This window comes from Phasianus colchicus, chromosome 17 (genome assembly GCF_987193195.1).
Source record: "Phasianus colchicus chromosome 17, bPhaCol1.hap1.1, whole genome shotgun sequence".
Classification (NCBI taxonomy): domain Eukaryota; kingdom Metazoa; phylum Chordata; class Aves; order Galliformes; family Phasianidae; genus Phasianus; species Phasianus colchicus.
The window spans coordinates 1,996,952-2,015,622 of NC_143452.1; the positions used below are offsets into that span (position 1 = coordinate 1,996,952).

An 18,671-nucleotide genomic window follows, 5' to 3' on the forward strand; every position below is an offset into this window, starting at 1 on the left:
ACATGCCAAGCTGGGGTCTACCAAGATGAGAACAATCCTGGGTCAAGAAGGGCACACATCAGATGTTACCAACCCATCTGTGTGATGGAGGGGGAACAGCGTCGAGTCTCTTGTTAACACAACAGCTTATAAAATCAATTAAATCCCATTAAGTGCCAATTTGGCCCTCATCACACTTAACCTCCTCCATGAGAGGGGTAATGGCCCATAGCACTTTACTGTCTCTTTGGCTTTAATTTGTTGGGCATGGTGGAAGGAGCACTTGCAATGGCTAATCTTGCTCTTCCAGTCAGCAAAGCCTCTCCCTGCCTTTGAGAAAAGGGGGAGCACAGCTTGGACCCTGTGCCAGCAGGCAGCTATGGATGTCCGGCTCCTGGGTCAAGTCTAAGCTCTCCCACATGGCTCCCTCCACACCTGCATGGAGGTGGCTGGTGGGGAGGGAGGTGAGGGAACACCAAAATGGTGAGCAAATGGCTTCCTGGCATCAGTACTGAGCATATGGGGCAGCAAGTTTCTCCAGCCTGGCATCACTCAAAGCAGTACCACCAAAATGTGTGGGCAAGACTGACCCCAAGCTTTTCTCTATCCAAGTCCATGTCCTGGAGGAGTCACACCAGAGCAGGGATGCGGTACTATGGTTGTGACTTGGTCATAGGATTGTCATGAAGGACCAGGCTACTGTGTTGGGAGCTCTCTGGCCTGCATATGGCAGCAGCCAGCACCTACCTGCCTCCCATGAATCCAGCAGGAGGACCAATGCTCCTCATCATTTGGGCACCAAGTTGTCTTTGAGACCCTCAAAGGAACTGTCTGATGTCCTCATATATAGAGGTTGGTTATTTTCCATTCACCTTCCTGACCTCTGTACAGCAGCATGCAGGCATTTATCCTGCCTTTGGGAATACCCCACCCAACCCCATCCTGTGAGTAAAATCAGCTGCATGGGGCTGCATTTACCAGCCCTGCCCACGGATCTTCGGAGGCTTAAATGAATCAGCATGACTTTCAACTGCTGTTTGCTTTCCTTGCTGCACAGGGCATCTTTGCCTATCACCAAGAACTGCGAGCAGAAACAGATCTGTCTGGACATGGCCACTCCACAATTATTCATTTTAACAGTAGCAGTCATTGGAAAAGCAAAAGAAGAATGATTTCATTTTCATAACCTTGAGCTCCCCATGCCCTGCTTGGACGAGTTTGTCTGCATTATTTTCAGCTCTCAGAAGGCAGGCACTGCATTGCTTTACAGCAGAACGCACCCAGTTGCGCACGCACTGAAGCATCCACGGAAAGGGCAAACCCCTGTGATACACCAAATGGTTTTGTGAGAGCCTGGTTCTGGGAAGGGCAAGGAAAAGGCTTTGTATTTCTATGCATTTATCTTTTATAGAAGAGTCTGAAACACACCAAGACCTCTTCACACCACTCAGTTATTGCTCAGGAACTCACTACTGCAAAATACCACCAGTGTTCTCGCCAGACATGGTGAAATAAGGGAAATTTCATTTTTAAGTGTTTTCCAATCTTCCATTCACCCCAAGACTTTAATTTCGATAGGTCAAACTGACAGCCGAGTGTGCAATGGCAAAGGGGCAGAACTCGGCATTCACATTTAATGCCAAGTGCTTTAATGTACTGAGCAGCCACTGCTAACTGGCCTTTTCTCCTGGCACCTGGTGATACTGTAAGACCTTCTGTTTGGATTTTGCTAAAACAACTCCCACTGTGCATCTGCAGGGGAGGACAGCAAATGCACCCTAAACACTTTGGTAGGAATAATGAGAACATAGCATTCACTTCAAAATGGACTCTCACCATTACTAAGCCAAAGTAAGGAAGAGGGTGAGGAAAGAAAGAACAGCTCTTCGCTCCATGGGGTTGACAAGAACTCTCATCATCATCAGGTGGGAGGTGGGAGATCTCCACGAGCTCTGGGTTTCTGGAAGAGGCTGGTGGGCTCAGGGCTGCACTAAGGGCAGTGTCCCCACGTGGCAGTTTGTGCTTTGCAACAACAGGGGATATCCCAGCCCTGGGTATGTACTGCAGCTCCACGAGAGCAGCGCCCCAGGGAAACCTTTGGGATTCATTGTGGGCACCAGAGGACCAGAGATATGGGAAAAAAGATGCCTTGCTTTCTGATACCTGCAGCTTATGGGGCTCCAAGCCAGTTTTTATCACATCAGGCTATTTTAAACCTTTTTTTTTTTCTTCACAAAGAAAGAATTCATAAACAGTGCTGTTTATCTTCCTAGCTTTCCTGCAGCTCTTTTCATGGCCTGCTGACCTCTGGCTCCTGAGCACAGTGGAGTAAATAAATATCACTGCAGTCACTTCCCCCTAAGTTACTTCATTTCTTAACTTCTAACTAAAGCCCAGGCGTGCCTTGTCTCTGCAAGGCCAGCTGAAACTGGGAGGCAGCCATGAGAGGTGGCGATGGGTGGCTTCACCCTTTGAAGCACACATGAAAACCCCTTACCTGGGAAAGCTGGCAGAAATGCTCTTTCTTTCTCTTTTAACCTCTCTAAGCCACAGTCCACATCTGCATAGAGGGTTGTTTTATTTATTCAATATGAAATCATGAAGATTTGCTCATGGTTGTGAATCACTTTGATGAACAGAAACCCACAGATGCAAATGCTGACAGAGATAGCTGCAATATATAATGTCTGTAAGATAACTAATGCCAATCAACAAATGGAAAATTGATCTTGTCAAAGTATAGCAAGATCATTTTACAATAAGATGCCGAGTTGTGTGTATAGAGTCAATAATACTATCAATGAGATAAATGTAGCCTTCTCTATTATGTCCGAGTTGTGGATATGTTTTCATTAAGACATGTGAACATCATAACTGCAGCTTGGATTAAAATCTGGCTAAACTAAGAAACGTCCAGGCCAGAGGAAACCAACAGCACAGAGTCCTCCTGGTGTGCCACACAACTGGTGCTGCTTTGAGAGGGCATCAATAATTCTGCTGTTGGTGCTGGCGGAACTATTCCTAGGAGGAATCCATGTCTGGCAAGGAAAACACAGACAGATGAGAGCCAGCTCAGGCATAAGAACTACTTAAGGACTGGAAAACATGGGTTTGTTCTTGTTTTTTGTTTTTCACTGAGACATCCCTGGAACAAAATCTTTGCAGCTCATCAAAGAAGTTCCATGATGACTTGATTGGGGGCTCTCAGTGCCATTACAGAGATCACAAAAAGAATTTATCAATCAAGTGGACAAAAACACAACACCATCCAACAACTGGGAGTTGAAGCCAGAAAAACTCAGACAACAAAACAAAATAGGAATGCTTACCATTACTGGCAATCATCCTGAGAGACTATTTATTTCAAATGCTTCTCTCACATTCTTAAAGCAAGATGGATGGTTCTCCTACAAATCCTGTTGCCATTTATGTGTTAGGTTAGCAGGGAATTCAGGGCAGTCCCATTGCCTGAATTCTATAGGCAGTCAGACACAGAGGTAATTTGACAACAAATTTATTCAGCTCCTTACGTACACATGACTGCTCATGCACATGCTGCATTAGTTCCCCTCCAATACTTTGCTGCCAGGGGGGTTCTCCTCCCATCACCATCACCATCACCATCACCATCACCATCACCAAGATACACTGTCAGAAGCAGGAGCTGATCCCATTGCCTTGCTATGGCTAGTGTTGGTGCTACCACCTTGAATGTCCCTCTGGCTGCCAAATTATACCAAGCTTCTCCATTTAAAGAATGTTTAGGTTCTGCTTCAAACTGTCTTAGAAGCTAAATCCACATTTTCATTCATTTTTTGACAGTTACTACTACAGATGGACCTTCATTTCAATCCAGCCCCAATGATGCTGTTGTCATCATTAAAACTCAGCAGGGAAGAGATACTTCTGTCTTGTTAGGGGTTTAATTCTCATTGAGTGGGAGCAAAAAACTCTAAGTTTTAACTTCAGGTGGCCAGCAAGACAAACAGAGACGTGTGCCTTTAGCTGCTCTTTCCCTATGTGCACACCTAGAGATTATTTCTCACGCAATTAAGTATGACTGCTCTGTTGAGCTCACTAACACTGATCTGCAGTAGGAACACGTGATTTATCATTATGAGCATGATTTTTTGCTGCCTGAAACCTTCCATGAGGCCACTTCTTTCTACATTCTGCAATCCTGCACTGAGATCAATTTTGCTGCGGCTTCTCCTGGCTCTGCTGAGGCTGCAAAGCAGGAGATAAGTGCTGAGCACTGTCATGGTTTTATGCTTTTTGGTTTTCAGTATTCCACATCAAAACATCATGTAGTGTACTGGAATCAAAGTGTTAATGCTCCAGTTCCAGGCACCCATCCCTATACATTACGGAATTCATGGGATCTGACCCTTCCAGGTGGGGCGGTCTCTTTCTGCCTGGCAGTGGGAGCCACAAGGAGCTGTGTTTCAGTACTGACTACTTCAGAAGCAGCCCGAACCCCCTCGTATGCAGCTAAGTCCTGGAGGGTGCAGAGAAGGGGCGTGAAGAGAGATTAAGGAGACAAGAGGAACAGGGCAGCTGTGCTCCTTCCCCACCATGACAGGGATCCTTCTTGCTAAGCACTGCCCCTCCACTTCTTGGTGAAAAACACCCAGCAGAGCATTTACTTTGCTAGCACAGCTATCAAACACCAGCACGGTCGCAGTACAGCACTGATCAGTGGCAACACCAAATCCATTCCATTGGTGGCTTCCATCAATCATTTATTTGTCACTGCTTGTGAAAATGTCCCAGTGAAAGTCCTTGGATGGACTGGGACAGGCAAATGCCAAAAATAGGAACGCCGCAACAACCGGGCAGCAAACCTCCACCTGTCTGTGCTCTTGTGATGGCATCGCGGAGTCACACTCAGCCCATGACCTCACAATGGCCGGGTGCCTATAAATACCCAGCGGGCCCAGCCCGCATTGAGTCTTGCTGGCGACTCTCGAGGTGTGCGCGTCTTCCTGTGGGAGCACGAGACACTGAGACCTTGCCAGTGCGTGAGACAGCAGTCTTGCGAGTTTATATTGTGAGTGGAGGCGCGGAGACTGCCGACTGCTCTGCAAGAGGCAGCCTCCAGCAAATCCATCCTTGGGGCTCCCACTCCATCCTTGGAGCCCCACAGCGCCAGGGCAGCCGCAGCCATGAGCCGGGAGGCGGCTCCCAACCGGAGGCGCAAGGCGTGGGTCTGGCCGGTGGAGGCCCGCGAGGAGCGGTGCCCCATCTGCCTGGACCACATCGTGGACACCATCCGCGCCCTGCCCTGCAGGCACATCTTCTGCAGGGTCTGCATCCAGCAGTGGGCCGCCAACAGCGCCCACTGCCCCCTGTGCCGCCGGAGAATCTTAAGCAAGCAGTGCCTGGACTGGCGCCCCTCGGGTCGCCCCCCGACCCGCCGGCACCCGGGAAGGCTGCAGCGCACCAGGGAGCGGCAGGAGACAAGATCGGCCCACCGCTCCCGCAGCGTCCCAGCACGGCGCAGCCGCTCCAGGTCCCCCCGCCCGCTGGTGCGCAGCTCCTCCTGGCACGGGGAGCCCAACCAGCGCAGCCGCTTCGAGGAGCCACCGCGGGAGGACGAGGACCGCGAATGGCTCAGGCGGGCGGCGCGGGAGCGGCAGATGGGCGCCGGAGAGCACGCGCGGCACCCCGACTTGTGAGCGGGCGGCCCGACCTCAGCCGGGAACGGCACGGGGACGGAAAGAGCGGGCGGGGAGAGGCTGAGGCACCGCACGGCTCTTCCGCCTCAGCTCCGGCCGACCGTCGCTTCCCCGCGCTGCCGGAGAAGACCACCGGCAGCTCGAGCTCATCCTTCCGTCCCCCGCTCATCAGCCTCGGTCAGCCCACGGTGCCCGGCTTTGGGCCGCCGCTACCACCGAGCCGGGCACTGCACAGAGCCCAGCAAACAGCGCCGAGTGCCGGAAGAACACAACACCTCCGCTACGACGACAGCTGGGATGGCCCTCCTGCCACAGAGAGGGCGCGGGGGGAGCTGGGCACTGACAATAAACATCCACACACCCTGAAATGAGCAGTTGTTGCGTCTCTTTCTTTCTGGAAGCTAAACTGTAAGCCTGGAATCCCAGTGCAAAACAGGGACTGGGAACGAGGAGGAAGTTGGCTGTTGAAACCGTTGACTTCCAGAACCCTGAGAGCCCGAGCTGTGTGACCGCGTGGCAGCACGCACCAGGGGGGCAGAGGGCTGAGCAGGGCTCTGCCTGCTGCTGCAGCACAGCCCGGCCGTGTGCCACTGCACCTGACGGCCACCAGCGACCCAGGCAGGGGCTTTGGCACGGCACCTGGGGAGCACAGAGCCCACGATGCTGCTGCTGCCTGTCCTCCTCTGGAGCTGCTGCAGATGAGGCCTGTCCTGCCCGGCAGCAGCCAGCCACGCAGGCTGAGCCTCAGGGCTGCTTCTGGGGCAGCTCTCCTTCACATCTGCTCCACGGAAGGTGCTGCTGGGCGTCTACTTTTCAGGCCAGCTCTGGCCTTGCCCTCTTGGAGCAGGTGGGGAGAATACCTCTTCAAGAAGGCATTGTTGTAAAAGAGCTGCTTCTTAAAAATTGAAAGCAACTGAGTTGCTGCTGCTTTGAGAAAGGAGGACTAAGGCATTTAATTGCAAATGATAAACACAGATATCAAAAAGCTCCCTCATTCTGCTTAGGCTGACCACTGCTTTGTGATGCAACACCATCAAGTCAGAACCACCACGATGTGATGATTTTGCTGTCTGGAAACAGAACAGCGTAAGGCTGTCAAAAAGAAAACAGTATAGCAACCCAGATGCCACTACTTTGCAGCACTTTACTCCCAGAACCCTGAGACTCTGAGCCCTCAGACAGCTACCACCTAACTGGGTGCCAGCTCTCCATGTAGTATGTCCTGCATGGAATTGTTTGTTCGCAGCACCGTGACCCCATTGCACTCAGCTCCCACACCAGGAACCCTTCCCTGGGTGCCCGTCTCTCTCCTCTGCCCAGCGCCCCTGTGCTGGGCACCAGCTCTCTGCCTGCAGCTGCCCTGTCGGGGCTGCTGGTGCATGCAGGGCAGCGTGGGGCTGCCATGGAGGTGGCCATGGCATGGCCACAGCAGAGGCTGCCACAGGTACCTGGTAAAACTGAATGTGCATAAGTCCACCCTGGGCCAGATGACAAGCATCCCAGGGTCCCTTCCAACCCAAGTCGTTCGATGGTTGCCTGAAACTTTAGTGTTTTGTTCAAGCTCACATCTCATAAGACAAAGCGTCAGCAAGGTTGAAAGCAGCATGTTTGGAAACAGACATTAAGCTGGATGCAAACAGGTGACTCCCAGCTGCAGCATGGATGATTAGATTCAACTTCAAGCACACTTCTTAGTTTTTATGGCACTTCCCCTGTGCAACCAAACGAGGCTGAGCGGCCCGAGCTCCCGCCAGAGGCAAGCTGCAGTTTGCCACATCCCAACTTTTCTAATCTGGTGCAGACAGGAATTAAATACGCTGCTCTTCTCTTATAAATGCACGCTTAAATGGTACAGTGGAGTACCATGCTGAAGACAGGGCACGTTAGGTGTGCCCGTGGCTTTGTGCAGCAGCACACGGACAGCAGCCCCTTGGAAGCAAGACAGTTGTGTCAGTCAGGAGAGCACTGACGTGGCTTATGTTCCCCCCAGAAAACAGTCTGAGGTGCTACTGTAAGCCATAACCTGGATGTACGAGATGAGCATTTAACCCAACACAGTGAGCACGAGGCCTGGCATCTGGTTTCCTTGGACAACTAAGAAAAACTTGGACGTGATGTTACTGCAACCTCTTTTTTAATCATCAATCAGTAACAGCATTTCCAAACACCTCCCCTCAGTTTTTGCCTCCAGAAAGTAAGAAAAGTCACTTTCCCTTGCATAAATCTGATCACTGCTGTTGCTGCTACACTTGGAAGATGCATAATGTGAGTGCCACCCTACACACACTTTAGACTAAGCAAACCTCCCTGGGTTTCATTGCCTACAAGAAACACTACAGCTCGACCAACTTCTCACGCTGCATTCAGTGGCAGTAATTCCCACCATGGCTGTACACAGCTTACCTTTGGCATTCCAACCCGCAGGCACGCAGCCCAGCCCATCCTGCAGCCATCCCCTGCCATCACGGCACTGACTCTGCCCCACAGGCGGCTCATTACTGCTTGTAAGGCTCACCTGCCCATGCAGGCATTCAGTCTGTACCCAGCTGTGCTTACAAGCCAATCTCATGCCTCTTGCTTCTGGATTCCAAGTCTTCCAGTACTTAAAGGGAGCTTAACAGGAGGGAGAGCAACTGTTCACACTGTCAGGCAGAGACAGGACATGTGGGAACAGTTTTAAGCAAAACAGAGGGAGATTTAGGTTCCAGGCACAGAGAAATCTCTTTACTCAGAGAGAGGGCGGTGAGGCCCTGGCACTGCTGCCCACAGAAGTGTGGGTGCCCCGTCCCCACAGGCATTCAAGGCCAAGTTGGATGGAGCCTGTGATGCCTGAGCTGCGCCGTGGAAACCCTGGCCGTGGCAAAGGGCTGGAATGGAGTGGGTTAAGGTCCTTCCCAACCTAAGCCGTTGTGTGAGTCTAAGACACAGAGAGATGCCGCGGTGCTTAGAATCGTTACCAGAGAAGTCTGCTGGGGAGGGAAACCTTAAAGTTTCAGACTATTAATATGCAGTCATTCACTGCAGAGATCAGGCTACAGGAGTGAAATGCGAGTTTGTGATGTGAGGCAGGGACCTGAGGTAGGTAATGAAGCTAAGAGACAGGGCTGCAAGCTGAATGACCACATTCAGATGGCAGCATGAGATGCTTACATGCCAGCAGGGCCATCAGCAACTGTAGGCATTTGGGATACAGTTGTAACTGTGCTGTGAAACAACTTCAGCTGCACCTGGAAAATGACTCGGGGCAATCTGCAAACAGTGCAAGGCTGAGATACCCGTGCCCCTGTGCACCTCTACAGATCTGCTGCTCTGCCTGAATTTGGAAGAACTGCAGCCACCTTGCAGGCTCTTTTGCAGGGGTCACAAGTGGGTCCAGTCACAGAGAAGAGCCTCAAGAAGGACCTGGGTGACGGAACACAGCGTACCCTCACACGGCCGCCGAGGATCCCAAACTGGGAGGAGCAGCTGATGCAGCAGAAGGCCGTGCAGCCGTCCAGAGGGATCCGGGCGGGCTGGAGAAACGGCTTGAGGGGAATCTCAAGGATTGCAGCAAGGGGAAGTGCAAAGTCCTGCCCTCAGGGAGGAACAACCCGAGGCACCATGGCACGTGAGGAGTGACCAGCTGGAAAGCAGCCCTGCAGAGAAGCCCCATGGCCGCCAACACTCTCCAAAGCACACCTGGAGGTGGCTTTGGCAAGGGACGTGAAGACTGACAAAGACTTCCTTCCACAAGGACATTGGCCAGAAAAGGGAGAGCAAAGCAAACATTCACCTCCCAACCAACCCACAAATAAGACAGGAGAACTAATGACAGACAAGTGACGTGAAGGAGGCTGAAATTTAATATTAAAGTTCATACCCTGAGTAGGATAACACCCTCCAATAGGAACATGCTATAAACACATGACTGATGTTTATGACTCTCCAAACAAGACATGTTAAAAGACACCCCAAAAGGGAACAGATTAGGTTGGGAAGTAAGGGAAAGTCCTGGAGGGTGCAGAGAAGGGGTGGGAAGAGAGATTGAGGAGACAAGAGGAACAGAGAAGCTGTGCTACCCCTTTCCCACCAAGACAGGGATCCCTTCTTGCTAAGCACTGCCCCTCCACTTCTTGGTGAAAAACACCCAGCAGAGCATTTACTTTGCTAGCACTGCTATCAAACACCAGCATGGTCACAGTACAGCACTGATCAGTGGCAACACCAAATCCATTCCATTGGTGGCTTCCATCAATCGTTTATTTGTCACTGCTTGTGAACATGTCCCAGTGAAAGTCCTTGGATGGACTGGGACAGGCAAATGCCAAAAATAGGAACGCCGCAACAACCGGGCAGCAAACCTCCACCTGTCTGTGCTCTTGTGATGGCATCGCGGAGTCACACTCAGCCCATGACCTCACAATGGCCGGGTGCCTATAAATACCCAGCGGGCCCAGCCTGCATTGAGTCTTGCTGGCGACTCTCGAGGTGTGCGCGTCTTCCTGTGGGAGCACGAGACACTGAGACCTTGCCAGTGCGTGAGACAGCGGAGTCTTGCGAGTTTATTGTGAGTGGAGGCGCGGAGACTGCCGACTGCTCTGCAAGAGGCAGCCTCCAGCAAATCCATCCTTGGGGCTCCCACTCCATCCTTGGAGCCCCACAGCGCCAGGGCAGCCGCAGCCATGAGCCGGGAGGCGGCTCCCAACCGGAGGCGCAAGGCGTGGGTCTGGCCGGTGGAGGCCCGCGAGGAGCGGTGCCCCATCTGCCTGGACCACATCGTGGACACCATCCGCGCCCTGCCCTGCAGGCACATCTTCTGCAGGGTCTGCATCCAGCAGTGGGCCGCCAACAGCGCCCACTGCCCCCTGTGCCGGCGGAGGATCCTCAGCAAGCAGTGCCTGGACTGGCGCCCCTCGGGTCGCCCCCCGACCCGCCGGCACCCGGGAAGGCTGCAGCGCACCAGGGAGCGGCAGGAGACAAGATCGGCCCACCGCTCCCGCAGCGTCCCAGCACGGCGCAGCCGCTCCAGGTCCCCCCGCCCGCTGGTGCGCAGCTCCTCCTGGCACGGGGAGCCCAACCAGCGCAGCCGCTTCGAGGAGCCACCGCGGGAGGACGAGGACCGCGAATGGCTCAGGCGGGCGGCGCGGGAGCGGCAGATGGGCGCCGGAGAGCACGCGCGGCACCCCGACTTGTGAGCGGGCGGCCCGACCTCAGCCGGGAACGGCACGGGGACGGAAAGAGCGGGCGGGGAGAGGCTGAGGCACCGCACGGCTCTTCCGCCTCAGCTCCGGCCGACCGTCGCTTCCCCGCGCTGCCGGAGAAGACCACCGGCAGCTCGAGCTCATCCTTCCGTCCCCCGCTCATCAGCCTCGGTCAGCCCACGGTGCCCGGCTTTGGGCCGCCGCTACCACCGAGCCGGGCACTGCACAGAGCCCAGCAAACAGCGCCGAGTGCCGGAAGAACACAACACCTCCGCTACGACGACAGCTGGGATGGCCCTCCTGCCACAGAGAGGGCGCGGGGGGAGCTGGGCACTGACAATAAACATCCACACACCCTGAAATGAGCAGTTGTTGCGTCTCTTTCTTTCTGGAAGCTAAACTGTAAGCCTGGAATCCCAGTGCAAACAGGGATGGGGAACGAGGAGGAAGTTGGCTGTTGAAACCGTTAACTTCCAGAACCCTGAGAGCCCGAGCTGTGTGACTGCGTGGCAGCACGCACCAGGGGGGCAGAGGGCTGAGCAGGGCTTTGCCTGCCCCAGCTGGAAAATGACTCGGGGCAATCTGCAAACAGTGCAAGGCTGAGATACCCGTGCCCCTCTGCACCTCTACAGATCTGCTGCTCTGCCTGAATTTGGAAGAACTGCAGCCACCCTGCAGGCTCTTCCCAGGGGTCACAGGTGGGTCCAGTCCCAGAGAAGAGCCTCAAGAAGGATCTGGGTGCCGGAACACAGCGTACCCTCACACGGCCGCCGAGGATCCCAAAGTGGGATTCTTTATTCAGTCAGCAATACCTTTCCACAGCTCAGCAGCCCAAGTAGGTTTACCCCTTCTTTGCCAGTTGTTCTGTTCCCACTGCTGTAACCACCCCCATTAAGCATCTGCCACCACCCATGAGTCAGTGTAAAGATAAAGCATTGGCCACCTCTCCCGTTCAGCAACATCCAAGGCCAGTTGGACAGCCTTTACCTCTGCAAATTGGCTTGATTCTCCTTTCCCTTCAGTGGCCTCTGCAACTCGTCGTGTGGGGCTCCACACAGCAGATTTCCATCTGCGATGCTTCCCCACAATACAACACGATCCATCAGTGAACAGGGCATATTTTTTTTCATTTTCTGGTAGCTCATTGTATGGTGGGGCCTCTTTAGCTCGTGACACCTCTTCTGCTGGCGGTGTTCCAAACTTTTTGCCTTCAGGCCAGTCCATGATGACCTCTAGGATCCCTGGACAGCTGAGGTTCCCCATCCGCGCTGGTAACAAATGCAATCCACTTACTCCAAGTGGCATCAGTTGCATGATGGGTGGGGGGAACCTTCCCTTGAACATCCAGTTCAACACTGGCAGTCGAGGTGCCAGAAGGAGCTGTGTTTCAGTACCGACTACTTCAGAAGCAGCCCGAACCCCCTCATACGCGGCTAAGATCTCCTTTTCAGTTGGAGTGTAGCCCTCTTCCGACCCCTTGTAGGCCCGACTCCAGAATCCCAGGGGTCGGCCTCGGGTCTCTCTGAGGCTCTCTGCCACAAACTCCAAGTGGGACCTTTCTCTCCAGCAGCAGTGTAGAGGATGTTCTTTATATCCTGCCCTGTCCGTACTGGCCCTAAGGCCACGGCACGGGCTATCTCCTGTTTAATCTGTTCAAAAGCCTGCTGCTGCTCAGGGCCCCATGTAAACTCATTCTTCATTCGCGTCACATGATAAAGGGGGCTTACAATGAAGCTATAGTTTGGAACATGCATTCTCCAAAAGTCCACTACACCCAGAAAAGATTGTGCCTCTCTCTTGCTAGTGGGTGGAGACATAGCGGTGATTTTGTTGATCGCATCTGTCGGGATGTGACGATGGCCATCTTGCCACTTTATACCTAGGAACTGAATCTCCTGAGCAGGTCCTTTCACTTTGCTTTGCTTAATAGCAAAACCAGCACGCAGAAGAATCTGGATTATTCGCTCTCCTTTTGTGAAGACGACTTCTGCTGTATCGCCCCACACAACGATATCATCAATGTACTGCAAGTGCTCAGGGGCACTGCCCTGTTCTAATGCAGTTTGGATCAACCCATGGCAAATGGTTGGGCTGTGTTTCCACCCCTGGGGCAAACGGTTCCAAGTATACTGAACGCCCCTCCAGGTGAAAGCAAACCGTGGCCTAGATTCTTTGGTCAAAGGAATGGAGAAAAAGGCGTTCGCAATGTCAATGGTGGCATACCATTTGGCTGCTTTTGACTCCAGTTCATACAGGAGTTCTACCACGTCCGGCACAGCAGCACTCAGTGGGGGTGTGACTTCATTCAGGCCATGGTAGTCCACCATCAGCCCGCATTCTCCACCAAAATCTGTCATGGAGTTAACCAGATCAACCTATGCCCGTGACAGGGGCAGCAGGCCCCTGCCCCCCACCTGGTTTGACTCGGTCTTGAGAACTCTCTCTCTCCTATCTTATTTGATTTATTAGTCTCAATTTCAATTAGATTATATTATATTGTATTACCTTGCATTCCAATATCACAGTTAGTAAAATAAGTTTTCCTCCATAGATTGTTGCCGCTGTTTTTTTTTCCCCTCCCTTCCCTCCTTCCCATTTTGTGGGGCCAGGGGGGGGGTGGGGGGCAGAGGCCTACTGCCCCCTGTCACAGGCATAGATTGATCTAGTTAACTCCGTGACAAGCATGTAGCAATATCCAAGTGCATGAGGACAGCAACATGTTCAGAAGGTGGCATGTGGAGCACAATGGCATCAGAGTGGGTGACAGCTCCTGATAACACCCTGCTAGGGGACAGGGCCCCCCCCGGCCAACATGATGATGTCACCATAGGTTGTTGCTTGCCTGGGGGTCTGCACAGGGACAGTGTGCAGGGACTCAACTGGCAGAAAATAGGAGACATTCTGCTGAACTTGCTACTCATGAACACGGAGCAGCTGGCACAGACAGGAAGAATAAAGGAAATCTTGGTGGCAGTGACCATGAGCCTGTGAAGTTGAACATCCCACGAGAAGTGAGCAAGAAAATTGGCACATTCTGGAATTATGAGAGTAGACTGGTTTGTTCAGAGATCTGCTTGGCAAAATCCCATTGGAGACTGCTGTGGAGGTCCACAGAGGCCAAGGGGCCACAGTCGAGAACACCTCCAACAGCCCATCCTGCTGTGCAGACAGCTGGGCAGGCACAGCATGAGAACAGAATGGAAGCCCAAACTGAGCTTTCTGTTACACAGAAAGGCAGAAGCCAGGAGATTGAAGCAGAGCTGGGCCACCCAGAAATATGATGGCAACCTCCTGGATCACTGTGTGGGCATGATATGTTGAGCTATTCAAGATGTTGCTGAAGGATAGAGAGCCATGGGGGACAGGAACCATATTGTAGCAAGCTTTTGCAGGGTAAGCTGGGAGGAAGATCTTAAGCTCAGAGTGAGCATGACTAACCTTAGGAGCAGACATATGTGGAATATGATGCACCTAAGCTAGACAGTGAGCATGGTGCACCTTCCCACTGCCAGAGAGCCCAAAGCTGCAGAGATATCTCAGACCTGTCCTTCCTGGCTAGTTCTTGGTGGAAGAGCTTGGCTGCCTAAGGAAGTTCCTACTGCACAGCAGGACCTTAGAGTGGCTCTTCCTGCATTGCCACCAGGGCATGAAGGATGGCTCCTAACTCCAGGAGAGAAGAAAGGCAGGTGGCAACTTGTAACCTGCCTAGCAGCTTACAGATGACTATGTCCATGTTATGGCAACCATTTCTCATGCCCTTACTGGCACTTCTGTGTTTCCTTGTCGTCCCTGTGCTCCCTTGATACACTACCTGCAACCTGTCTGAGCATGGACAGTCAGTCAGGTCTGGCTCAGTTCTGCTTGGTGCAGTCTGAACAGTGCTACTGGGAGTCAGATTGCTGAATTTGTGATCCTTGCTCAGGCAAAATTCCCTGAAAGCTAGAACTGATTTTTGCCAAAACAAAAATCCACCCTGCCAAGCCAAGAGGCTGAGAGGACTACACAGCAGATACACCGTTAAGCCCCAGACTAGACAGTTGATGCTTCCAGCATGTTTCTGGTCTATCCTTTTGAGTTTAGTTGCCCACTGCCCAGCACTTCTGGAAATTCCACTGTATACCCTTTAATGAACCAGTTCAAATCTCAGGGAAATGCACTGTAGCTGAATGAAGTGGAGATGGTCAAACACATACATTAAATAGGTGTGCATGTAACAACTGTAGCCAACCCCAAATTTGGCCATGGTGCCCTGCATAGGTTGTCCCGTGAGCAATTTGGATATGATGTGCTGTCTACACTGGGATGCACAGCCATCCTTGGTTCCCATGCTTGTTGCTGTACAGTGAAGGAGATGGGTGGTCCATCTCCAACTTTCTGTGATGGAAATGGGTAAAAATCCCAGAAGATGGCAGGGGAAAGGGACTCACTGAGTGGGTAAGTGATCTGTACAATATCATACAGCAACACACTAGCAGCGGCTTTAAAAAGAGCTCCTTTTTTTCCTAATTTGCTTTCAACCCATGAAATCATTCTCTCATGCTTTTGGCATTGCCCTTCATTCATCTGCCTGCAGCAGCTGGGTAACGTGTCACCACAGAGCTACCAGGAGCATGGTGCAGGAGGACATCACACAGGAATCCAGTGTGATCAACCTTTACACAGTTCCCTGTTGCTTGGACATCTCCTGACGAGAAAGATTAAAGGGATTAGAAGCTTACAAGTTATGAGGGAAGTGAAGGGCTTTGGAAAATACTGAGGTATTAATTTACAAGTGATGTTTGAAAAATGAATGGACTGAGGATTTTCTTCTGTGGGAAAGTGGGAGAATTTATTATGAAGCAAGGTTGTTTGACCAATGAAATGGTTTGCTCATCCCATGTAAAAGTACCAGTGTGTATCTTATACAGTGTTCTCGTGGCCCAGAAAGCCAACCAGATCCTGGGCTGCATTCAAAGCAGCATGGGCAGCGGGGTGAGAAGGGAGATGGGCCCCTCTGCTCTGAGACCCCACCTGCAGCAGTGCATCCAGATGTGGAGTCCTCTGTGCAGAAAGGACGTGGATCAGCTGGAGCACATCCAGAGGAGGGCAACAGAAATGATCTGAGGAATGGAATGCCTCCCATACAAGGAGAGGCTGAGAGAGCTGGGGCTGTGCAGCCTGGAGAAGAGAAGGATCTGGGGAGACCTGAGAGCAGCATTTCAGTACCCAGAGGGGCTGTAAGAAAGAAGGGGACAGGCTTTTGAGCAGGTTCTGTTGTGACAGGACAAGGGAAAATGGCTTCAAACTAAAAAAGACTCAGACTGGATATAAGGAATAATTTTCAGAATGAGGGTGGTGAGGCACTGGCATAGGTTGCCCAGAGAGTGATGAATGTTCCATCCCTGGAGACATTCAAAGTCAGGCTGGATGGGGCTCTGAGCACCTGATCAAGCTGTAGATGTCCTTGTTCACTGCAGAGGAGTTGGACTTAGATGGGCTTTAATGGTCCCTACCAACTGAAATTATTCTATGATTATATGAAATTAGGTGAATGCCATGAATGGAGTTAGTAGGTTGGGTAGAGAATACAGTTTCATGAACAGTGAATAAAGAAAGCACTGCTAGAGTAAAGCTGGGAAACAAGTTTCCAGATGAGTAGTCCATCGACTAAAAATTAGATTTCAGGGTAGGCTGCCAACTACTCCAAAAGCATGTGAAAAATCACACTAGGAAATGAGCACTTGCAGAAGGGATAAAGTGCACCTATTTTATTTTCTCCTTTCCATTCTCCGTAGGCACAAATTTGGCAGAGGGGAATGGGTGGGATGCAAAAAGGCATGGAGAAAATCCTTCCAAAATTTATAGTCATAGAATAATTTAGGATGGAAAAGACTTCTAAGATCATCAAGACAAATCATCTACCTAACAGTACAAGTCCACTGCTAAACCACATCCCAGAGTGCCACATCTACATGTTTCTGGACAGGTGGTCCCAGAGTGGTGGTACCAAGACCACCAACAAGCCCTGGAGCTCCTCTGGATTACTCCAAGGGCTGATTCAGGAGAAGTGGTGTGTTACAGCCAATTCTTGTGTGATTTCTGATATGCGTCCAGCTGTAATCAACTTCCTTCCTGCAGAGAACAGATCTGAAGTCACATATTACTTCTGCCAGTAAAAAGCTCCCAATCTTCAGATACTTTGGTGCCAAGAAAACCCTAAACCCAATACAAAATGGGAATGGACAGCAGTAAAAGTCAGCAAGTGGGAAAGATCCATCTCTCTATTACTAACCCGGTGATGCTTTGGAATGGCTGATCCTGAGATGTAAAGAAATTCTGCTTAACCAACGCAGGATTTTTGTTGTAATGCAGGTATAGGCAGACTTTTCCCTCAAGAAATCTCCACATCCTCAATGTGGTTGACCCAAGTAGCCCACGTGGCTAACTAAGCATTTCTTAAAGTCTTCTTCCTGTGCAAATCATATGTTTACCATGTGTGATCTCATCAAGGAACTGCAATAGCACCAACACTAATGGCAGCAGAACGGCTACTGGCTGCACCCCGACAGCCCAGGCTGTGTTTTAGAGTAGCCACAGGGGGGTGAGTCATATAAAATGGGACATAAAAAGAAACGTCTCCACAATTTTATGGTTGTGCCTACTAATTTTATGTAGTTCAGCCTCCCCTGACGTGTCATAAACCATAATGAAAATAGGCCTGTGATGGAGGGTATGAACTGGAGCACCAACCCTATTAACCTGTTTATACTCCAAAAACTCCACTGAGCTGAAAGAAATTAAGACAGATTTGGGCTGTTAATAGTATTTAATGCTTTCAAGTAGTTTGGTTAAGACTCCAAGTGCCAGCAGTGGAGCCTGCAGCAAACATGTCCTAGGATCTCCAGTTCCCCAGTGCCCACCTCTGGCCATAGGATTGCAGTAAGCTTGTTCCTTGGTTCTCCAGCACTGCGCTGCACACAAAGAGGTCTTATTTCCTAATCTGGCCTGTGGCTCTCTCCTGCAGAAAAATCAGTAATTACTGAAATCACATCCTAGCACTGAGAGCCTTCACAATTGCTGATTTCCAGGCTCGCTCCTGATTTATGTCCTGGGTTGTCACTTAGGGCTTTTGCAGTGGCCTCCAGCTTTCCCAGGGACTTGCTGGTGGGTGTCAGAGCAGTGATTCATTCCTGGATACCAGGTCCTGTGGCTCCAGGGAGAAGCATCCTCGACCCCATCACATCTGATACCAAGATGGGTGGCTGTGTCTCAAGAGCTGGGTGAGAAGGGGACCAAATCCACCTGTTGAGTGCAGAGTCCCCTTCTCCAAGGGTCTTTTGGTGGCTCTTGTGCCCACCTGGACACAAGTGGGGACAGTGTTCCCTGCCAGCAGTGCTCAGCCCTGCTGTGTGCTGAGAGCCCCAGCAGAGAGAAATGCCTCTGGTGCAGACATGAGGCTTTTCCCAGTAAAACCAGTTTAGCCTGGAAGAGCTGCAAGAACAAGGCTGCAAAGATCAACCCAAGGATCTGCTTCACAGAAGGAGCACTACAGAATGAGAAGGGCTGAGCCGTGTAGCTGCTGAGGCTGCACCATCACCTCCCATCCTGGGGCCAACCTACAAGAAACTGTGACCAAAGACACCCATAGGAGCATCTCCCTCCTCGCCAGCAGCCTGCAGCACAGCCACATCGGGCTGTCACATCCTCCATGCTCACCCAAAAGCTCAGTGCTCCTGCATTATTCCTGTTATTGCCTTTTCCATTTACTCGCAAAAGCCACGTAAAAGGCTGAAATGCTCACTCTTAGGGCATCATCTCTGCTGGCTCTCACAGCAACCACTGGGTGTGACTTGAC

At 51.6% G+C, this 18,671-nt stretch overlaps 1 protein-coding gene and 2 pseudogenes across 2 annotated transcripts in view; all 3 read right to left on the bottom strand.

Moving 5' to 3' along the window:
- RALY (RALY heterogeneous nuclear ribonucleoprotein) overlaps positions 1 to 18,671 on the bottom strand; it is a 119,192-nt gene that overhangs the window by 29,474 nt on the left and 71,047 nt on the right. The gene's annotated exons all lie outside the window — the stretch shown is intronic.
- Positions 4,627 to 8,120, bottom strand: LOC149915577 (uncharacterized; annotated as a pseudogene).
- Positions 9,191 to 13,194, bottom strand: LOC149915578 (uncharacterized; annotated as a pseudogene).